The sequence below is a fragment of the Meriones unguiculatus genome, chromosome 15 (assembly GCF_030254825.1).
Source record: "Meriones unguiculatus strain TT.TT164.6M chromosome 15, Bangor_MerUng_6.1, whole genome shotgun sequence".
In the NCBI taxonomy this organism is placed as follows: domain Eukaryota; kingdom Metazoa; phylum Chordata; class Mammalia; order Rodentia; family Muridae; genus Meriones; species Meriones unguiculatus.
Window position 1 is genome coordinate 48,344,870 of NC_083362.1, and position 24,491 is coordinate 48,369,360.

At 43.8% G+C, this 24,491-nt stretch overlaps 1 protein-coding gene across 1 annotated transcript in view; it reads right to left on the reverse strand.

Annotated features, from left to right (window-relative positions):
* Raph1 (Ras association (RalGDS/AF-6) and pleckstrin homology domains 1) overlaps positions 1-11,348 on the reverse strand; it is a 73,903-nt gene extending 62,555 nt beyond the window's left edge. The window contains 1 exon segment of the mRNA XM_021655660.2: positions 11,137-11,348. The gene's annotated coding sequence lies outside the window, so the exon portion shown is untranslated.
* Between the last annotated feature and the right edge of the window lie 13,143 nt (positions 11,349-24,491).

Consider the following 24,491-nt stretch of genomic DNA (forward strand, 5'->3'; position numbering starts at 1 on the left):
AAAGCTTAGGGCTAGCAACATGGCCTAGTATGTACAGGCATTTGTACCAAGCCTAAAAAGCTGAGTTAATGCCCCCAAATCCATATGGAAGGTGAGTACTGACTCCCCCCACACACACATAAATAAGTTAAAATTCCTTAAAAAGATCAGACCATGTGCTGGCGCACGCCTGTAATCCCAACACACAGGGAGGCAGAGGTGGATCTCTGTGAGCTCTAGGCCAGCTGGTCTACAGAGAGTACAGGACAGCCAGGGCTACACAGAGAAACCCTGTCTCGGAAAAAAAAAAAAAAAAAAATCAGACCATGTTACTTGTTCTAGTTACAATTCCAGTGCTGTGATAAATGCCACGATCAAAAGCAGCCTGGTTGGGGAAGTGTTTATTTCACCTTACAGAAGAGAGCCAGCCAAGAACTCAAGGAACAAACTGACAGGTTATTTCTGCTGACAAAGGCAGGTTAATGGGGACAGCTCTCAGGTTCACCAGTCTCACAGGAGGGGTCAGTGAATTTGCCACTGTAGAGGGAGACAGACACATGGAGGCCAGAAAGAGAAAGCACACACGCAGAGAGAGAGGAGGGAACCAAAATGTCTGGATTCGTGAAGATCCTCTGAGGAAAAGAAAGCCTCTCCTCTGGGCTAGAAAAGTTCAGGGCAGAGGGCAGGATATGACAGCCATGCCCTGGAACAGGCAGGAACTGAGGGGTGCTGGGAGAACCTGGAGGCCAGGTCCTCTTTGGGTAAATGGGCACCTCAGCGGCTTGTCCAGGGTCTTAAGCTCAGCAGGAAGACCTGAAGGGAAGAACTGAGGAGAAGCATGGAATGCTGCTTACTGGTTGCCCTAGTTTGAGTGGTTTGCTTTCTCATATACCCCGGATCACAAGGCCAGGCGTGGCACCCGCTGCCTCAGACTAGGGCCTCCATATCAGTCATTAATCAAGAAAATGTCCCATTGACTTGCCTACAAGCAATGTCATGAAACCTTGTTATCAACTTAAGTTCATTTTCCTAGATAACACTGGCTTGTAACAAGTTGACAAAAGAAGAAAAAAAAATAACCAGGACATTAATATAGAAATTTACACAGCTTTAAACTTATAATTTTAAATGTTTAGGTGCTAAGTCCCAGCCCTGGGAATATCTTTAGTTTTACATTTCTAAAGACAGTTTAAGTTTCTATTTCTAGCATTGTGACATCAGATATATCTTTCCTTTACGCTTCAGATAAAGTTATCACTTGGAAAATCTTCATACCAAACCTCAATTTATATAAAGAAAGTTTGTGTAAAGAACAGTTTCTGTGTAGGAAATGGCACAAAAGAAATGCCCTAACATTGTGGTAAAACGTATTAGAAAATGCAATATTTTGTATGTTCTCCCCAAACTACACTAGGAAGTTGACATAATTACAACCAACATTAAAAAAAAAAAAAACTTTTCTTTCTTTCTCTCTCTCTCTTTCTTTCTTGTTTTTGTGTTTTTTTTTTTTTTTTTTTTTCTTCAAGACAGGTTTTCTCTGTGTAGCCTTGAGCCTTGGCTGTCCTGGGCTCACTTTGTAGACCAAGCTGGCCTTGAACTCACAGAGATCCGCCTGCCTCTGACTCCCTAACTGCTGGGATTATAGGAATGCACCATCAGGCCCAGCAAACACTACTTTCTTAAAAGGAGAAATTAACAAGATAGAGCTAGTGGCATAGCTGAGTGGTTCCATTCCCAGCATCACAAAAAATAAACTAACATAGCAAACAAGGAGATTCTAAAATTCATATGATAAAAGATGACTTTAAAGTCAAAACCATCATGAGAAGACTGAAGGACTTATTCTACTTGGCTTCAAAATAGTTATATTTAAAGTAATTAAAGGATTATAAAAGGATAGGGAATTACTACATCAATGTAACAGATATAGCCCATGAATTAACACATGCTTACACAATCAAATGATTTTCAAGACAAGATAGTTGAGACAATTAGACATAAAGGAGGGGAGAAGAGCTTCAATCACACCATAATAAAAAAATTAACTCAAAATGCATCATAGCCTGAAATGCAAGAACTAAAGTTATACAGCTCATAAAAGAGAAAATGCAGGAATATATCTTTTCAACTTTGATACAGAAATTTATTAGGACACTGAAAATGCCTATAGTCAGAAAGGAAAAATTAATAATCTTGATGAAGTCTTTATTAAAACTATTTAAAAGATAAGCAGGCTTGAGATGACAAATTGTTATGACATACATTGTTAATTCTGGCACTTGGAAGGCTGAGACAAAAGGATTTCCATGAATTTGAAGCCATCCTGGGATACACTGCAAGCTCTTGTCAAAAAATTAATAATTAAAAGCAGGCAGGCAAACATCAAATCAAAGAAAATATATCTGGATAAATAACTTGTATTCAGTATGTAAAGAACTTTTACAAGCCAAAAAAGAAAAATAAAAAAGGAAAGCTGAATTTTAAAATTAAGCAGCGGGCTGGAGAGATGGCTCAGCAGTTGAAGGCTGCTTACAACCATAAATAAAATGAAGCAGAAGTCTAACACAGTTTCTTCTCAAATGACTAAGAAGAATACAGGAAGGTAGGGATGGAGATAAGGCTCAGTGTACTAGTCTTGCAGAGGACCCAGGTTCAGCTCACAGCACTCACATGGTGGTTCACAACCATTTGTAACTCCAGTTCTATGGGATCTAATGTCTCTTCCGACCACTGTGGGCACATACCTACATACAAGCAAAACACTCATACACATGAAAATTTAAAAAAATGTAAGGACCTACTAAGGGGTAGAGATACAACTCAGTGTAAGACACTTGCCTGGCATGTGAACAGCCCTGAACTCCATCCCCGGCATGGTATACTCAGTAGGTATTTAAATCAGTGTTGCTTGACAGACTTGAAATTTTTTACAAGACCATAGTGATAGAGAGAGCATTTTCAGCACTCCTATGAAGACATAAAACATTTCTTAAATACACGCTTTACATTCCTAGTCACAGGTGCTTCACCACAGGTAACATCCGTGTAACTTCTGCCTGTATAGTATGCTACCTATGCAGGTCTTTATGTGCTGCTTTTTTTTTTTTTTTAGGTGAGATTGTTATTTTAAAGATTCACTAGTATTATTGCATGTATTGATAACTGCTTTTTATTGCTAAGTAATATTCTATTGTACGCACAGGTGACCGTGCAATAGATTGCTTAATTTAGCTGCTTCCAGTTTGGGACTGTGAACCTTCTGTAGAAGTCTTTTTTCTGGTAAGATTGTAGCCCAGGCAAGACCCTCAACAAAAAGACAAAAAGTCAGCCTATCACTAAATTTACATAACTAATTGTTACCAGGTATCACCATTTTTTGACTAGTGGCTTACACAATGATAAGACATCAATCAAGGATCTACTAAATCTTAGTTTAAAGAAATGTTAATTCAGAACATGGCTGCTCTGGCAAGAGATCACATCCAAAGACCTTCTATCTGCGTGATCAGCTGGAATACAAAGATGCCTTTAATCCAGGAGACAGAGGCAAGCAGATCTGAGTTCAAGGTCAGTCTAGAACAGTTTCAGGTACAAGAAAAACTTAGGTCTAGACTTGGTGGGACAGGCCTTTAATCCAGCACTCAGATGACAGAGGCGTGCAGATCTCGGAGGTCAGTTCTGTCTGAGCAGTTGACAGTTTCGTCAGGAGAGACCATGCAGTGAGGGTGAGTTCATGGCAGCCTCCTCTGTGGAGTTTTTACAGGGAGAGCTTTAGAGGTTCAAGAGAGAGCAAGCTAGACACAGGTGAAGACAGAACAAATCAGAGAATGAGGAGGAGCCAAAAGATTAGAATGGATTGCTAGAGTTAGTTTGAGGCCAAGGAGAACAATTGAGTCAGAAATTGCGGTCAGTCAGGTAGGAGGGGAGTTTGAGCCAGAACAGCTGAGGTGAACCAGCCACCTAGAGTTCAGAAACAGCTAGAAAAAGTGAGCTCATTCAGCAGCAAGTCTCACAGAAAGCATTCTAGGCCTAGACTAGATTGTATGGAGACTAGACGCTCCCAGGACTAGGCCTACGTAAGGAATTGGAGGCAGTAAGCCTCCAATACGACAATTACCTTAGGTGAATAAAAGCTACTTTAACATCAGTGGTTTTTTCCTTACCAAATAACTGTCTTCCTTTCCCAAAGCCTCACTCCTCACTTCTTTCCCACCTTTGTCTCTGCAGACTTAGCTTCCTTAGTTAGATTCTCTATTGATTCCTCTTATAATTGGCATTCCCTGTATTTTGGAGAAAAGAATGCCTAAAGTAGAGAAACTATGCACTGTATTAATAGTTGAAATAAGTATATTTTTCTTTCCTTTCTTGTTTTTATTTCTTGAGACAGGGTTTCTCTGTGTAGCCTTGGCTGTCCTGGACTTACTTTGTAGACCAGGCTGGCCTCAAAATCACAGAGATCTGCCTGCCTCTGCCTATAACTAAATTTACATGACTAATTGTTACCAGGTGTCACCATTTTTTTGACTGGGGGCTTACAAAATGATGAGAGATCAATCAAGAAGGATCAAATAAACAATAAACAAAACAACAGAATGAAGCTTTAAAGATCACATAACCTGAGTTTTCTGATATTTCACATGCTTTTCCAGATGAAATCTTATAAATAAATCAGATACTGGCTCAACTGGCTAAATTACTGCTAGTGACTATTTTATGTTCAAATAACTGATACTAACTTAACTCAAGGAGAGAGAAGTTATGTGTCAGGAATATTTGTTACAATCTCGCCACCACCTAAGTAACACACTTATTTTTGTGAAAGTTTTGTTTTGATTTCAACCAGATAGTATGGAGGCAGATGCCTGGTTTTGTTGGTAGCTCTGGTTTTGAAACTTAGGTAGCCCATGCTGGCCTCAAGCTTGCAGTCCTCCAAGAGTCCTGGAATTACAGGTGGGTACTACCACCATGCCTGACTTGGCAACAGCTTTTAATGGTTCACCCTGCAGTTTCAGGATACTCTTCAAGCACACTACTCACATGACAAACAAACAAACAAAAGCCTTCTCTCTCAAAATTGTCTCAATAGCAACATTTAGCAACTTAAAAGGTATGGTAGTTTGAAAAGAATGGTCCCTTTAGGCTCATGTTTGAATGCTTAGTCACCAGGGAATGGAATTGTTTGGAAGGGTTAGGAGGTGTGGCCTTGTTGGAGGGATATGTCACTGGGGTGGGCTTTGAGGCTTCAAAAGCCGATGCCAGCTCAGGCCTTCGATCAGAATGTTGTTGTCATCTACCTCTCCAGCGCAATGCCTGCCTGCCACCATGCTCTCTACCATAATAGACTAAGCCTCTGAAGCTAAGCAATTAAATGTTTTCTTCTTAAGAGCTGTCTTGGTCATGGTGGCTCTTCACAACACTGTTAACAGTGACTAAGACAAAGTCGTTACCAGGACTGGGGTACTGCTGTGACAGGCCTGAGTACGCTGTTTGTTGAAGAAATATGGAAGACTTTGGGACTGTGAACTAGAAAAGTGGTTGGATACCTTAAGTAGGGCTTAATGGGCCATCCTAGAAGCAGCATGGAAGCCCATGCTGAGGGGGATTTGAACTGTGGAGGCCCAGCTTAAGATGTTTCAGAGGGAAAGAATAGTAGTAAGTGTCCTAGAAAGCGTTCCTGTAATATTTTGGCAAAGACTTTTGATTGCTTTTTGACCTTGTCCTAAAATCCACCTAAAGCTACACTGAAGAATTTGGAATGGAAAAAGATTTCAAGACAGCCTGATACTATGTCATGTGGTTACCAGTAATCACTCTTAAGCAGATCTACAACAAAAAGGAACAGGCTGGGCAAAAAGAAATAGAAAAAAACGTATGGTTTGAGGAGAAAAGGAGCACCAGTAAGTGTAATGTTAAGTCCAGTACTCATGGAGATAAAAGTGGAAAGAAAAACTGATGCTAAATGAAATAAAAGGAGTGACTTCGGGTTAAGACCCCACCCAGCTAAGCTTTCAACCTGTGGAAAGGAATTACAGGAAGTTTCCGCAGTGAGTGAAACCATCAACAACAGAAATTTGATACAAATGTTATTAAGAGGAGACCCCACCAAGCAGCAGAACCTGGCAGCTTCGCCATGTGGTCCTGGCTTTAGGGGCAAGGATACAGGATACAAGAAAGGGCTGGTACAATCTCCTTTCCCGTCTGAGGAAAGTCACAGAGGCCAGGCATGTGTCAACTATGTCCTTGCTGGGAGGCCCGGAGAGGCCACTGCAGGAAGCTATGAAGAGCGGTGAGATAACTGCCAAGAAATGCTGCAGCCCAGGTGTGTAGCCAGCCCAGAGGAGAGAAGGATGCTGCAGTCAACAAAGGAGATGGAGATCTTAAGAACTCTTTGATATCAGATGAAAGGCAGAGTTTGGAGTTTGCCCTCCTGGGTTTTGGTCTTGCTTTGGTCCAGTATTTCCTCATTATGCTCCCTTTCCGAATAGTAATATTTATTGTGTCACTGTATGTTGGAAGTATGTGATCTTCATTTGGATTTTTTTTAAAGGGGGTTACAGATTGTCATGAGTCTCAGAGGAGACTCAGCTTTGGATTTTAAACAGTGTTTCAACTGTGATAGACCTTTTAAGTTGGACTGAATGCATTTTGCATTATGGTATGACTATACGCCTATGGGGGCCAGGGACTGGAATATGATGGTTTGAATAAGATGTGCCATCAAAGCTCATATATTTGAATGCCTAGTCACTAGGGGTGAAACTCTTTGGAAGGGGTAGGAGGTTTGGCCTTGTTGGAAATGTGTCACTCAGGGCTGGGCTCTGAGGTTTCAAAAGCCCATTCTAGGCCCAGCATCTCTGTGCTAACTGCCTATGGGTCAGGATATAGCTCTCAGCTACTTCTCCAGCACCATGTGTGCCTTCATGCCACCATGCTCACCATCATGATGATAAGGGAAGAATAAGCCTCTGAAGCCCGTGAAGCTGTAAGCGAGCACCCAGTTAAATGTTTCTTCTGTAAGAGTTGGCTTGGTCATGGTATCTCTTCACAGAAACAGAACAGTGACTAAGACACAAGGCAAAATAAAATACACTTGTACCCAGGCACTGGTGGCGCACACCTTTAATATCAGCACTCAGGAGGCAGAGGCAGGCAGATCTCGGAGTTTGAGGCCAGCCTGGTCTACAGAGCAATTTCCAGGACAGCCAGGGCTACACAGAGAAACCCTGTCTTGGAAAACAAACAAACAAAAAGAAAGAAAAGAAACACAATGAACTACAAAACATCTATATGTTATCAGAACTTACTGTTAAATATTCATTGTTATTTTCAACAATGGCTTAAACAGGATGACTACAACCCCCATAGAAATGTTCAGTTTTGCTTACTTAATTGAACAGAGTGCACTAGCCATAGTAATATATTGAGACAATTTCATATAAATAAACAGTGCACAAAACTAAAGTTTTAAGTCTTCAGTCTACTAAGTTTCCTATCTGGGGTTCATTTAAAATTCCCAAGTAAACAATGAGATAGTAAGAGAGGCTTTAGTCTGTGGATCATCTGGCTTTTAATGTGTAAACTTTAAATAAACATGTTAAAGTGATTAGCTTAAGCAAGCCTGATGCATACAGTGATTTACAGTCCAGCCTGGGCTACAATATAAGATTCTGGGTGAAAAAGGAAAGTCTAATAACCATAAAACAATGATTATAGTTACAAAAAGTACCCAGAATAGTCAAAGGCATAGAGACAAAGAAAAAAGTTGCTACTAGAAGCTGAAGCGGTAGATGTGAAGTTACTATTTAACAGGCTGAATTTCAGTTTGGGATTGTGAAAAAGCTCTGGAAATGGACAGTTACACAATAACATGAATGTATTTAATGCCATGGAAAGTTAACTACTTAACGCTTAAAATGGCAAAGGCTGCTTAAAGACTTTAACACACTTTAAAAAGAAAAAAAAAAGATGTGTTAATTTACTCTATGGCAGCATAGGAAGGAAGTAAGAATACAAGAATTAGGCTAGCTGGTTTTAAACATGTTTATTACATAGCTGTGTAGTCTTTGGGAAAGTAACTATCTGTTTTCTCAATTAACAGAACCTCTGTTATAGAGGCATGGTACGAAATAAATAATTCGATACATATGAAGTGTTGAAATTAGTACGTATCTTATAGTAGCAATTTTATGTTATTATAATTTTAAAAACTTTTTGAATCAGGACCTCAGTATATAGCCTAAGCTAGCCTTAGTTCTCCTGCCTTAGCTCCTTGTGTGCTGATTTCAATTTGTATCACCACTCCTGACTTCAAACATTACAAATTAGAGGTAGGGTTTTGGTGCTAGGTATGAAACCCAAAGCCCTTATGTGTGGTCTATAACTGCTCTCCTCAAACCTTCTAATGAACTTTAGGTCAAATGCCTGAAGAACCTTAAAAGCTCTTCATCGAAATTAAATTATTCCTTTTGTTTTGAGGCAAAGTTTCATGACGTAGACCACCCTCAAACTCAGTATCCTCCTGCCTCAGTATTTCAAGTATAGGCTCCTGCAACCACACTTAGCTCCTCCAAATTCTTTTTATTTTATTTTATTTATTTATTTATTTATTTATTTATTTTTGCTCCTCCAAATTCTTAAGGTCAGTAAGAAATAACACATAAAAACCAGTAACTACTCCCAACTTCTCACTTAATAGGTAACAGGAATTAAGAACTCAAAATAATTAGCCTGAGGTTACATATTACTTTTCCTAAAGAGTTTGGGATTAAAACCAGTGTTCATAGTCAATGACTATCAAACCAATGCAAATAAAGCAAATGTGTATCCCAGAACCTGTTATCCTTGTTTCTAGTCCAGTAACATTTATTTATTTGGAGAGAGCCAAAACTTAGCAAAAACAAAACAATTATCCTCAAAGATAACATTGAAAGCACCTGGCCGGAAAACAAAGTGTTAAAAATTGTGAAATCACTCTCAAAAGATGCCTGCCCTACTGTCAGCCAGATACTGACTGAATAATCTTAGTGAGACCTGAGTCAAAAGAGCCTGTGCTGTGAAGCAGAGCTAATAATAATCACAAAACAATAGCCACACACAGCTCTTCATTAAAATCAGAGCAAGGATCAATCCAAATACCACAAAATCCAAATACCACAAAATCCAAATACTACAAAGCTTTGCAGACATTTTTGTACTTACTTCAACAGGGCTATAACTGGTGTCTGTAACCCCCACAAAAAGAAACATTTTGAAGATCAAACTTAAAAAACAAACAAACAAAAAAACAACTTTTAAAGGGTGTCCTTATTTTTGCCACTTCTCCACGGGGTTCACGGGGTTCTTCCTAGAGGTTTTTTTTGGGGGGGGCGTGGTTTGTTGGGTTTTTTGTTTTGTTTTGTTTTGTTTTGTTTTTTAGACAGGGTCTCATTCTGTAACCCAGGTTGCCCTGGACCTCACTGCAACCTTCCTGCCTCAGCCTCCTGAGTGCAGCGACTGTGGGCATGAGCCACCACGTCTGGCTCCAGAATCAAGCTCTAAAAGGTTAATTACCACCTACACGTGGAATTTCTTCCTCTCCCAATGTACACTGTCGAAATCCTCCCCGTCCTGCTGAAATTAAAATGCATGACGTATATATACATACAAAAATATCACGATGGAACCCACTATTATGTATAATACGTGATCAAACATTATTTTTAAAATACCCAACCTTTTAAAAGGCTCCACTCATATACCGGCAGCTTCCATACATCCCCCCCCCCACCGCCATACACACTGACCTCAAAGCAGAATTAACCTCTTTTTCACTGCCTACAACGCAGTTACCAACATTCACTTCTGACCCACCCTCTCACAAGACACTCCACCCTGCCCCCAGCAGTAGGAAAAGGGAACTATCACCTTCCGAGCATCAGGCAAGCGGCTACTAATTTTGCGTGCATTATCTTATCCAACCTTCTTAACAGGCTGGAGAGGTAAACAGGTGGCGCATTACTGTTTCCCGGTAGAGAACCAGTGCCGAGTTAATGGCTTGCTTATTCACTATCGCGCTGCTAGCCTATCCCAGTGAATGGAACGTCGGCTTACTCTGTTCCAACGCGCTATTTCCACCGCTCAATGCTTTTTTTTAGGGGGAGGGGGTGTCGTTTTGTGTCTCCACTATACCTGAGGAGGTTTCGCGACTGTCTGCTGACCTCAGTTTTCTCACGAACACGACAGCACCCTTTAATAATCGAATCACGCCTCGCCCCTAGCCCGGTACCTTTACAGTTCCTTGAGGGAGGACTTTACCTACTTGGGCGGTCCTCCACTTCTCCATGAGAAATACTGCAGGCAGCACCCACCCCAAACTGCCCTTCCCACAACATGTATGCAATGCAACACACAGGAGACATGCGACTCTCGTATTCTTTTCCAAAGCCCTTATTTCACCCTGAGGCACATCTTTTTACCTACGTTAAGGATCAAGCAGTCTCCAGTTAGCACAGCGAGGCCATCCTAAAGCGATGTGTGACTAGGAAAAGGGTTCTCTTTCCGGCGTCTTAGAAACGAAGGCATCCTAACCAATACTCTCAGACAACCTCCTCCCTTTCCACCGTCCTCCACTGAATTGCAGTTTGGATTTCCGGCGGGAACGTTCGCGGAAAGACGAGACGGGGCTAGGAAGCACCAGGGCAATTACTTTGCCGGCTTAATGAGAAGACAGAGAAGGCGCCCCGCCTTTCTCAATCTCTGCATTGAACTCATCTCTGAAGGCGGGCAGGGCACGGAAGCCAGAACAATCCCGCATCCAGCCACCGGCTTCTGCGGTCTCTCTCCGGCCTCGGTGCCCGGGCACCAGCGCCCAGTGCTGGGGCTAGAAGCCCCGGCGCACCTAGCCGGGCAACCCCCGGTCTCATTGTCTGCACGGTGCAGCCCCGAGGAGCGCAGGGCGCAGCCCAGGCCCCGCCGACCCCTACCCACCGCAGGCCGCCCGGCCGGGCGCAGCCCACCGCGGAGAGCCCGGGCGGCAGCGACCCCGCCCCGGGCTGCAGCCGCTCGCGCTCGCCCGCGGGGCCACGCCGGGCGCCGGGGGAAAATGGAGGCGGTGGCGCCTCGGGGACGCCCGGGTCTCTCCTCTCCCCGACCTCGAGGGCCGGGCGGCGGAGCACTCACCGCGGCAACCCCCCGGCCCTCCCGGGGCCCCGCGCCAGGCAGCAGCCGCTCGCGCCCCCCAGCCGCCGCCGCCGCCGCCGCCGCCTCCTCTCCCGGCGCGACGCTCCTCTCCCGAACGCCGAGAGCGCCCGCAGCTCCCGCGGCGCGCGCGCTCCGTGACTGCCCGGCCGAGCCACCGAGCGGGCGTCGGCGGCGGGGACTGGGCGGGGCGGCCGCAGCGCCCCGCGGCACGGATCACACAGCCCGCGCGTCCGGCCCCGGCACGCGGGGCGGGGCTGAGGGCCGCGCGACCCCCTTGGGCGGACCGACTCGCGCCCGGACGCGCGCTCCCCGCCGCGGCCGCCGCTCACTTCCGGCGCGGGGCGCGCGCCGCTCCTGCCGCGCGCACGCGCACGCGCGCTCGCCCCTCGCGGCCCGGCCAGCCGCTCCCCCTCCACCCCCCACCACACACACATACACACACACACACACACACACACACACACACCGGCCGGGCCGCGCCCAGCCGCCGCCGTCCTCCGCACCGCGCCTTTCCTGCGCGCGTCCCTGCGAGCCGCCTCCAGGAACCGGTGAATCAGAGAATGAATGAGCGGAGAGGAAAATCCCGCCCGCCGGGAAGCCGGCCCGGCCGCTCCTGGTCCGAGGGTCCTGGGAGGCCGAGCAGACCGGGGCGGCCGTGCGTGCGCCTTCGCCCGCTGTCGGCGTCCTCCGTCCCCGGAAGCCAGCCCCGGGCTGCTCAGGCCCCCGCGGACCATGGTGGAGATGTGGGGGCGCTGCCTTAGGAGATCCCATGGTAGCCCTACACTCTGCGGTTCCGGGCAGTGTATGGGAAGCTCCCAGGAACCCGACGTTCCGCCCGCCTTTACCTTTTCGCGTCAACCCCTGTCGGTTGACGTCCCTGGCCTCTGTTCTCCCTTAGCCCTGAGCTCTGAGCCCTGAGCTACACCTAAACACTGAGTTTTCACCTAAACACTGAGTTTTGATTCCAGGCTCCCAGTCACTCGGATACTGCTCGTTTGAATGTGGGCTTGACTTAGCCAGACTCAGATTTCTTTCGATTTATGTCCTTACTGTGACCTTCATGTAAAGTTGACCAAAGGAAAGAAGAAATAGTATTAAATTGCCTCTGCTTGGCTCTCTGCTGTGTTAGCGGTAAAGAAATTGAACTGTGAGCAGGAATTGGCTGCGTTGAGCGTTCAGCATTCTTTACTCGTGTCTCGTCTGCTCTTTAACCGTTTTGTATCTTGAATTTTCTTCAAGAAAATAATAAGAAATCATGTATTTCTGAAATTCTGGCGTTCTTTCTAAGAATGAGTGTTCATTCCTCTATTTTGGGGCCAGACACTAGTTTGACTAATGGCATTCTACTTCCTGATATTCTTGGAGATTTCCAAGTCGTTTCAGTCTTTTTTGTGTAATCTTTTCCAAACTGGCGCACAATCTGCTTCAAACTGGTATTTAGAACTGTCCAATACAATTACTTGGCTGTTTCGCATTTGAGATACGCGTATTTCGGAAATACACGCATGTATGTAAGTTTGGTAGGTACTTCAATAATCTGATGTAAAATAACGCCATCTCATAAACTAAAAATGGTGGACATGACCAGTTCCTGTGACCTCTCTTCCTTGTTGAATTTACTCATTTGTTGCCAGTAATTATTTCAGTATGCTATATTCTCTTAATAGTTGATTCATTTCCCCTGCAGTATCTACAGATTGTATAATGACAGATTGCCTTGACATTTTTAGTCAATAATTCATACAGATGTGTCTGTAGCCTCTTCCTTTCCCTTGTGACTAGGTGTGTTGAGATTAACCATAACCTGGGTGCCCAGATTTGATAAATTAACCTACTGTTATCAAATGGTCTTACTAATGTTGTGATGCTGAACGTTAGCACTACAAGGAAGAATCTTAGGTTCACAGAAACCTCCTTACAAAATAGGCTCCTGAGTGCTCTTCAGATAGCTCTCAGCCAGCTCTTCCGCAAGTGCTTAGGTTGGTTAAGGCTAATCCTAGAGAACAGTCACTTTCCACCGTGAGAAAAATAAGCCGGTTCTCATCAGTTTCATTAAGCCATGAAATAATCCATTCACTTAATTAGAGTTTATTAAGCTCCGACTAAGGTGTAAGAATGAAAAGACAAAGACTCACTGCCTCCTGCCCCCAACCATGGACTGCTGGGGAAAGGAGGTAGGGAAGCCACTGTTAGAAAATGAGTCAGCGAAGGCAACGAAGTCTGTGCCAGTGTGTGAACGTTCATAGTATCCAAGAGGCCTGACTCCCAAGCAGTCCCATCTCTCCAGGACAGATGCAGAGAAGGTTCAAATAGGTGGGGAATGGTAGGAAGGGCCTCACTGATCAAGAGCTCATGCGCTACACAGAGGAGTTTGAACTTACTATAATAAAGAATAAACTCTTTGAAGGGTTGTAGTGTCTGTAACAACCAAGCATATGTTTGGAGATGAGAAAAATGGCTGATGAATGAAAGCAAAAGGGAGGAGATAAGCTAAGCCTCCACAGAGGCAGAGGGAGTACAGTGGGGAGGGGGCAAACATTAAGAGGGAGAGGGAAACATTAAGAAGTTCACGTAAAATTGGCTGGAGGACTGCAGGAGACAAACCTGTACAACTCTACAGAAGGCAAGCAAGCTTCTGTCTTGGGGGACCGGAGGGATGATGCTGACCCTCCCTCCTGAAGTAAGAATGCAGGAGGACGCTGGCTGAACACTTACACAAGTGAATATTACACAAGAAAATGTTATCACACGAGGCTGGGACCTCCTTCTGCAAAGGGCTTACCAAGCACAGATGATCTTAGCTCAAATTCCCAGTGGCATATATCCCTAATCCCAGCGCTTAGAAGACAGGAATGTTCCTGAAACTTCCCGAGGTTGTCCTGACCTCTATGAACACGCCTGCACTCAACACACACACGCACACATAATAAGTCTAGGCACTTCATAGGATTCTTAGTCCATTAGTCTGCAAAGTGGGTTCATAAGGACAGTGGCTTCACAGGTCTTCAGTAGACGTAACAGCTATTCTTGCTTGTCAGCTTGACTACATCTGGAATGAACTAAAGCCCGGTGACTGGGCACAGCTGTGAGGGACTCTATCTTAACTAAATCATTTGAAATGGGAAGACCCATTTCTAATCCAGGTATTTAGGTGGATTTTCAACTTATCTACTTTTATGTACATTTGGTGTTTGACTTACATGTATGTCTGTGTGAGGGAGTCTGATCTACTGGAACTTGAATTACAGACAGTTGTGAGCATGTGGGCACTGGGAATTGAACCTGGGTCCTCTGGAAGGGCAGCCAGTGCTCTTAAGTGCTGAGCTATCTCTCCAGCCCCGGAAGACAGAACTTTAATCCAAATCTTTTGAGGTGGGAAGATCTACCTTTAATCTCAGCAACACCTTCTTCTGGCAGCCTATATAAGAACACAGAAGAAGGAAGTTATCTCTCCTTACCAATATACCCTCTTCTTTGCTAGCAAGTCTATTCCTTGACTGCCATTAGAGCCGACTTCTTCATGATTCTGTCTTATACTGAAGACGAAGTGAGTCATTTGACCTCTTGAACTGAACAACTACTGGGTTCTTGGAAGCTTTCAAGAACCAGACATTCCACTCATCTTTACCTTCTCACGTCAAAGCCTGTTCATTGGCGTCCCTAGTTTCTGTTCTCCCTTACTCTAGAGAATCCTCCTACAGCAGGCCTGGTTTCCAAAGTACCTTCTAGTTCCTTTTACCAGAAAAGTAAAAGATGATAACCACACACACACACACACACACACACACACACACACAGAGAGAGAGAGAGAGAGATTAATTCTATAAGTTCTGCTACTCTACAGAGCTCTAATACAGCAGGCATGATTTCCAAAGTACCTTCTAGATCCTTTAACCAAATGAGAAAAAAAAAAAAGGTGATAAGCAAATTCCAATGGACTTCTCATTGGAAGAAGTTTTCTGTGGTCGCAGTAATGTGTACCGTGAAGTTTTTATACAGGTATTAGATGCAGCATTTCTCAAGTGTGTTCAATTATGAAAAACCTTTTCTCTAAATAGAACAGGTCATTAGAGATGTGCTCCACAGAATACATTTTGGGAAATGTTGACCACATCCAGATTTTTATTTTTACAGTGAGAAAATTGTTGCCCTAACACATGAAACCACTCAACTAAAGTTGAGCCTACTACTGGCAGATGCTGGGCTAGAACCCCTATCTTGACCCTGGTCACTTTCTCAGACATGATTCTAGTTCTCAGACCTAACAGCTAATGAGTGGGAAGATTTTCTTATCCTAAATTCACGATCCTTATCCTCAGATATATTTAATAGTTCCTATTCTTAGAAAAACAAGGCAACTTCTTCATCCAAGAGACTTCTCAGAACTTTGGGAGCAAATTTTGTTTCGCAAGTAACTTCTCTTACGTGTTATATTTGATATTAATCAGCATCTTAAATTATGCTTCAATAAATGCTTCTGCATAATTTTTACATCTAGATCAAGGGCTGTCAAATATGAGACTAATATAATAGGTCAATGAATGAGAACTTCATTCATTTGTTAATCACTTAACAAAGATATTTCAGCTCTGTCGTAATCTCTAGAGAAAAGTAAGACCTAGTGCCTGGCCTTCCGACGTAACCTCATTCGTGGTCGATAAGGATGCTAGGAAACCTGCAGGTAAAAACATGAGTCGCTGCAGCCTTTCCTGCATATTTAACAACAAACAATATAGAGTAAGAGCAAGATATGTGGAATATTTTGGGGTGATGACAAGCAACTGGAGAGTTCTTAAATGTCTAGTCATAGGAAGTTGTTTAAGAAAGGGATGTTTCGTAAAAGAGCGTTTATTAATACTGAAATGTTGTTTATAGTGCATGCTTGATAGAAAATTGCAAACATTAGATGAAATGTGAATTCATGAAAAAAAATTACAGGAAAATGTAGAAGGAAAAGAAGTCTTTGTCGCACAGTGATATAATTATATTTTAGTTTTTCATTAATATTTAGCAGTAATCTGTTTTTTGTTGGTTTGGTTGGTTTGGTTTTTCAAGACAGGGTTTTTCTGTGTCGCACTGGCAGTTGTGGAACTCACTACGTAGACCAAGCTGGCCTTGGCCTCCTGAGTGTGGGGGTTTAGGGCATATGCCGCCACTGCCCAACTGCCCAACAAATTTGTGTTCTCTAGTTGACCATTAAAGTGAATGAACGAGCCAGCCGTGCTGCCACTTGCCTGTAATCCCAACACATGGAAAGTCGAGACTGAAGGACCCTGAGTTGAAGGCTAGCCTGGACTACATAGTATCACACTGCCCTCTAAATTCCTATCTCCCTACCCACAGATTGGTGCAGCCCTCAGTCCTCACCAGAAAAACATCTGTGTGCAGTGGATGGCAGTTAACGCAGAAACTCACTCCTGGTTAAAGTGCAGCGAATAATTGTCAATGGAGTGCTCATCCCGAAGCCGATACCCTGAGACTTGGAAAAGGGAATGCAAAGGTAGTAAGAGCTCAGGTTGGGGAGGGCCAGACTGAAACTGTCTTTTGGACACTTGTATTACATGTCATTTGTAATATTAAAATTATTTACAAGTAGCCTTGGGAGGCACTTTATCAACAAAATCCACACAACTGGACATGTTCAGGTGTTTGTTTGGAGCAAATGGGAACTATTACAAAACAGCAGTTATTGTAACAACCTAAACCCTTATGGATGTCCTGATGTCTGTGTCAGTCCGGCCCTGATGCAGGTGGCCAATCAGAACCCACAGATTACGCACAGATGCGCTATTTTAACGCTAGCTCTGCACCGCGATAACTCCTTTCGTGGAATTCGCCGTTCACAGCGGTTGAAAGAGAGAACGACCCGTGGGTAACGCCTAACACTGGCCTGAAAAGGTTGTGCCCAGCTTCAGAAAGTCTATAAAGGCGGAAACTAGACAGAATGTGGACTTCCATCGAGGATCCTTTTAGAGTCGGGTCTCGTCAGTCCCCAACTCTTCAGGAAGAAGATTTTGGGTGGGAGGATACGATGTAACTCTAAAACAAACAATGCACAAATGTATTGTAGTAAGGTGAGTTTTAGTAAATAACGGGACGTTAGTTTCGTTAGGTGAAGAGGTCCATTTAGGGATTAAAGGACATAGACTATGGAGGCACTGAGACCAAGCAGAAGGTGTGGGAAGCAAAGAAGTAGAGCAGGTGCCCAAGCCTGTACTTGAACCTGAGAGCTATTCCCCGGGTCTGAGCCTTACAACGCAATTCCCTCTGTCTGGAATGCTTCCCCTCCCTTCTCTACCCTGCCCTTGTTTGCGACAGGCCAGTCACACCTCATCCGTTATCTCCGGTTCCTCTGGACAAAGCTATTGCCATGTACCACGTTTTCAGAAATCTTTGCGCAGCGGCAGTGCGATTCTTCCCACATCTGTCCGGTTCTTTAAAAACAACAAACAAACCTGAGTTTCTCAAAAGGCAGAGACCGTGAATTCTTCATGCTGATTTTTTTTCCCCCAGCATCTTCCATGGGAAATTGTACATAGAAAAGTCCGGCGGTGTTTACAAAATGAAAGGAAGACAGGAGGTTTGATAAGAGAAGTTTGGCAGACCTTAGAGAACAGGTGAGAGTGAGGAGGAAAGCTGGAAGTCGCTCGTCTTCATCCAGACACTAAATGGTGGGAACCGAAAAAGGCAGAACACTGAATTTCATTTGGAGAGACTGACAGGCACAGGTGACAGAGCAGATAAGCGTAAGAGTCCAAGATGACTCCAGGGTTCCCAGGGCTACAAGCGGAGGATCAGTATCACTGCCAAGTCAATAGACAAATGCTGACTGCCTGTCAAGTTCAGGGCCGCTGTGCTGGGTGACAGGGAGGCCACAGGGGAGAGTTACAGCCCTCTCCTCTTCTACCATGGCCTGCTCACCAGCAGGGAGGCCGAGGGCACAAGTTCAGTTTTAGACAAGTCGCATTTGAAATAATGCTGGGACGCTCTCAAGTGAACAGTGCTCTTAGTTGCTGCAAATCAGGAGCTAGATCATCCTCGAGGCTGGGAAATAGGAGTTTATGTAGTTGAAAATCCCCTCGCCACCCACCATCGCTGTGCTTAAGAGATGATAGACCGCCATATTAGTCTCCTAGGTCGTCATAACAAAGCACCACTTGCTGGGTGACTTAAACAGCAGGAATTTACTGTCTCGTGGTTGTGGAGGGTGAAAGTCCACTATCAAATGGTTTCTCTCCTTGCTTTGGGATGGCTACATTCTCCTTGTGTACTCAGTGGCCATCTTCTATGCATCTGTGGCCTACATCCTTCTATAAAGGCCACCTGTATGCTGGACTGGAACATGTCGTACTAACCCATTCAGCTGCATTTCTTCTGATCTGCAAATACACTCACAATCCGAGTTCCTAGGGGCTGAGGTTTCAGCATATGAGTTTTGAAAGGGACACAGTTCAGCTCATTGCAGGTGCCTCGTATCTATTTCTTGAATTGCAGGGACTAAAGTCACAGTGGTAAATTGGGGCTGAAGAGGTACAGCCACGCACTTGATGTTCATAAAAATGGGAAACCTACAGCTGGGTGGTGGTGGCGAACACCTTTAATCCCAGCACTCAGGAGACAGAGGCAGGTGGGTCTCTGTGAGTTCAAAGCCAGCCTGGTCTACATGGTGAGGTCCAGGACAGCCAGGGCCACATAGAGAAACCCTGTCTCAAATACTAAAACAAAAAATGTATTGGAAACTTACATTATACGTAACAAAATTTTTTGTTGACATTGTAATATGTAACGCGCTCAATGATACGTTTGACACATCATTCTTTAACAGTATAAAGTCCAATGTATTACAGCAAAGATGATGAATTAATACTATCTTCCCATAAACCCTGCTCTTCCATCTGTGTCTCACATTTTCATGGAATAAACATGCATCTGTAGTATGCCACAGAAGATGTAAACAAGGAACTCAATCCACAGAAATTAAATGATCTACAACGTTTCTCATACTTCATGACATTTGTCTGCATATATATGTGCAATTTAGAGGCCAGCTATGTTTTAGGGGAAAGTTTTTATTTATTATTTTACAAAAAGAAAATTTTTTGGCACCCCCTTTTCCAGTAAGATTCATCAGGGAACTAAAGATTGAGTTAAAAATTATTCTCTGCCTTTGCTGCCTCATGGTCTTATTTATATGATTCCTCAAACAGCTTGAGAAAAGTCACTTGAAAAAAGTGTCGTGGAAAAACAAACAACAAACAGATGAACAGCTGATATTTAGAACTTTTGTTCAGTCATGTGATGTACTTTGAGTATGGTTCCATGTAGGCATAAGGTACTGTGTAATTCAAATGCTGATTTCTGTACCCCCATCCCCATATCTGGTTGCAATCCTTGTGCAGAGAATCTCCCGTCTCAATGTTGTATAAACACTGCTCCCTAATTGTCGCCTGATATGTCAATAAAGCAGGTTAAAGCCAGTTGCTGAGCAGGGTAGAGAATAGGGCTGGACTTCCTGCCAGCCAGGGGAGGAGGAGACACAGGAAGAAGTAAGATATTCAGCCACCGAAACCAAATTAGCTTAGAGGGTTAAGAATGGAGTAATAGAATTTGCCACAATGGCCACTCTCAGCTGCTCCATCATAGTATCGAATTCTTCAGTCCAATTACCTAAAATATAGCTAGACAATTGTTTAGACAGATTTGCAGCACAGGAAAAATTCTCATATTGTATGCTAGTGACACAAAGTCCAGCATACTTCCATTGACAGCCAAGTTGAGCGATTTGCCATAGGGTATCAATTTGCTCCTGCACGAGGTCAATCCTCTGATTGAACACCATCAAGTCTCCTTTTAGTAATGCCGCGCCTTAAAGATGGAGCTGATTTCCGCCTTTCACCTTCCCGATGATGAGTGCTCTCTGTCACAAACAACTCCACATTTGGCTAAGGCTGAGGATCTGGCTTGCTTCCCTGTATGTGGACCTATCTGCATTGCCCACGTGGCATGCTGGGGTTGGCTACCCAGAGGCTATTTAAGCTGTGGGCTGGCTTTCCCCAGGGTCAGAAGATTGTTCAAGGTTCCTGAATAAACTGCATTGAGAAGAACAAACAAAAAAAAAAAATCAGAAAGAAGGAGAGGAGGACCTCCCCTATCAGTGGACTTGGGGAGAGGCATGCATGCAGAAAGGGGGGAGGGTGGGACCGGGAGGGGAGGAGGGAGGGGCTTATGGGGGGATACAAAAGGAATAAAGTGTAATTAATAAAAGTTAAATAAAAAATTAAAAAGAATGGAGTAATAACTGCTCAGTTCTTGTGCTGTGAAGCTTGTTAAAATAATATGATAGAGTCTCAATTACCTGTGTGATAGCCGGGTTAAGAGAGAAGCTGAGCAACAAACACAGTTTTCTAAAAATAAGGGTAACAGTTCCACCTAAGTGCTGCCACAGAGTTCCACCAGTCAGGCTCTTCAAAGGTCTCACACTGTTGCTCCTCCACTGTGCCTTCGACTACCACCCTTCTGCAAACTTTCAGTCCCCTATATGCTGGTTGTGCAGGAGTCTGTGTGCTTGCTCCCTCACACGCCCCTCTCCTTTTTCTTTGAAACACCTTGTGTAATATCCTAACCAACCTTTGCTTCTACCAGAACTACTTTCAAAGTAATTTTTTTCTTCAAACAAGCCAATCCAAAAATATGATGTTTTTACTTTGAAAAATGCAACCTCACAAAACATCATCAACAGTGTGATGATGATACTTTTAAAAATCAAGATCTCTAATCATGTATGTAAATCTGTTGTATTAATTACTTATTGTTACAACAGATTATTATAAACTCAGTTGGTATAAGCAATATAAGTCATTACCTTACAGTTCTTAAGAACAGAAGTTCACCGTTCGCGTCAGTGGGCTAAAGTTAGATACTGAAAGAGTTTAATTGATTTTGGAGGCTCTCTGGGTAAATCCACTGTCTTTTCTAGCCTGTGGAAGTTGCTTACCTTCTTGGCTGGTGGTCCTATCCTCCCTCTTCAAAGCCAGGAACATGGTGTTCCTACCTACATCTTATAAGAACAACAGACCCAGGTGAATAACTCAGAATAATTGCTACAGTTGACCTCACCCCCAGAATTCATGTTTTAGAAGCTTAATCCCTAATACAGCAGAGTTGGGAGGGAGAGTGTGATAGAAAGTGTTAGGTCATGAGGGCTCTTCGTGCACAGTTTAATGACACAATAAAAAGGGCTGTGCTGGCAAAAGTGAGCTCACTCTCTTGTTTTCTTTGCCCTTAAACTGCCCACAGGGTAAGGAAGCCCCTACCGAAGCTTGATAATGGGGCTACCCAGCCTCCAGTGCTGTGAGCCCAATTCATTTCTCTTCACTATAAGTCACACAGCCTATGTCATTCTATAATAGTAGAATAGTACATAGAAAGGATAATCATGCCTTTATCCCATCCCAGCATTCCAAGACAGGGGCAGGAGGATCTCTATAAGCTTGAGGCCAGCCTTATTCACATATCAAGTTCCAGGACAGCCAGGACCACATGGAGAGACCTCATCTCAAAAATGTAAATAAATAAATAAATAACATACATACAATCAACATGATCTTGCCTTTTTTTCCCCACCCATCAAAACCACTGACAGCAAAAGAAATAAATCTTCTCTATAAAGGGTATCCATTATTGTTATTATTTTGTTTTAATTATTTTTCAATATAGGGTTTCTCTGTATATTCTTGGCTGTCCTGGACTCTTTTTGTAGACCAGGCTGGCCTTGAACTCACAAAGATCTGCCGGCCTCTGCCTCCAAGTGCTGGGATTACAGGCAGGTGCCACCATGCCCAGGTGGGTATCAATTATTTGATTCATCCTTCCTTCTATCTGGAGCCCACTGATTTCTTATTAAACTGCTCCTCTCACCCCGGATACCAACTCAGTTTGCTACCAAGAATAGCACCTCTTCATTCTTCTCACAGAAGACAGGATGTCACGCATCCCAAGGCACTACCATGGGCATTGTTACCCCTCTCCCCTTTCCATCTCTGTCTCTCTGCCAAAATTAGGAGAAAGGATTCCGTCTTATTTGATAGGACACTTAGGAAAATGGGAACCACCACAGACCACTCGTGATTATGGTTCTTGGTGTTGTAGAAAACATGAGAGCAAAGCGGAGATGAGGCAAGGAGTGGGCACTTCTAGCATTGTTTGCGTCCTTGACTCAGGGTGTCCGAGGAACAATCACCCTTTTGTCTTGTCCCAACTGGATATATGAACCTCCTACCCCAAATGGCTGTTTCTGTTCTTTGCAGGAAAAGATCCAGGATGAAAAACAGTGAGGGATGTTTTCAAGGCTGCAGCAATTCCCATCTGTAGCCATCTCCAGCTGAAGCTCTTCTGACTAGCTTCAGAGCCTGGGGTCCTCCTCCTCAGTCCCCCGAGTCGCTCTGCTGGCCCTGTCATCTTTCCTTAGTTCTTGGGTTCTTTCGGTGGCTCTGTTCCTGTTTCCCCTTACTCCTTCCTTGAACTGTCTTCTCCTCCCCTGCTAATCCATAGCCTGTCAGTCTTGCCAGACACCTCCGTGAAGCTTCCCCCAATCAGCCAGGAAGGGCTTCCTTCCCTAAATGCTTATGCTATGTAAGGCTTTTGTCACACATGTCATTCATAGGGCCATGTTTTATAGTTTGAAGTCACTCCAGGTAGGTTATCAGTGTACGATGATAAGAACAGAGCAGGTCTTAAAAAATCACACTCAAGCCTGGGTGTGGTGGTGCACACCTGTCACCCCAGCACTAGAAGGCAGAATTATTGAGAGTTCAAGGCCAGCCTGAAATGGATAGTAAGCTTAAAGACAGGCTGGGTACATGAGACCCTGTCTGAAAATACACAAACACAAGTTACATTGACAGCGCTATGGATTGATTATGCAACATGTTAAATAATAGCTCAGAAATATTAAGTTACAGTGCTCAGGAGAGGCACAGTACACTGCTGTGTTGGAGGACAGCTTGGCGACACGAAGTTGTCATCCTTATGTTGCACGCTTTCCCATCATCTCCACAGAAGTAAATTAATAGGAAGGAAAAAATGATGAGGAAGAAAGCCAGAATTATTAAGTCGCAAGAAGACAGAAAGCACGAGAGAGACAAAGAACCTGCTGTGTGTGATGACCGTCTGGACCAGCGCGTGGCTCCTTCATAGGAGTTAGGATGGATGAGAAGCGTCTGTCCATAATGGAAATTGCATCCAGATCAATTTTTTTTTTTCCCTGTGAGGCAATCACACAATGAAATGAATTCTGAGCTTTGGATAATGTGTTTTTATGTTACTTATAAAAACAAAAAACAAAAACAAAAAACTTTTGAAACTAAATTGAGGGTGAGTCTGTGTAAAGGTAATAAAAAGGAAGAAAATAATTTTAATAGTATTGAAGTACTACATCTGACGTACAGATTCTTTTCAATTGTCTCTTCTGCTAAAGGAAAGAATTCTTTCAAACACATACGGGGATAAGGGGAAAACCTTTGATATTTATCTGCTTTCTTCCAAGGACAAAAACGTAACTGTGCTCAAATAGAACCCTTCTCTGTCTTTGCTATCCCACTGGCCTCTTTTCCATTAAGTGGAAGTGGAAGTGTTCAGCCCACAGCAGGTATAAAAAGCTAAACAACAAAAATGATATAAAAACAAAACAAACAACCCCCAACACTTAATGGTACCCTGTGCCTAGACATTGACACCCTGTTCTCAGAAATCCATCGCAAGTGTCATAGCTTAGGCATGGTGAGACAACACCAGTGCAAACACCAGACTGTGCTCCGGAAGTAACTTGTGCAAATTTCCCCTCTTTCTTTTCTGCCTCTCGTTCTACGGTAACTTCTCGGTATCCATTTGGGTTTTCCTTTGGAGGAGAGGTGCTGTGTTGGCGATAGTGCTGGGTCATGCTAGATCAGGGTTGATATTTCCATCCACTGTTCTTGTCATCATACTATCTTGTAGAGCTTGAACACGTAATGGGTTTGTTTACCAAGGCACCAGGAAGAATAAACCCTTTCAAAGCTTTTTCTCTCACGGGCTTTACAACACCCGCAGCAGAAGTTGGAAAATGAGTACTACTAAAGCCAGTGAAAGCATTGTACGGGAGTGTGTGACAGGGAATGTAAACAGGGAGCGAACGGTCTCTGTGAGCCTGGGGAACAAGTGAATGCGAGATGAAATGATTGCATCAGGCAGGAGTCCTGGTTCATGTTCTGCATGTTTCAATGTTCAGTGGTGTGCTGAGAGTTTCATATGTGTTTCAAAGTCGCGTTCTCAGATGTTCTTATGTGTGTTTTTCCGCA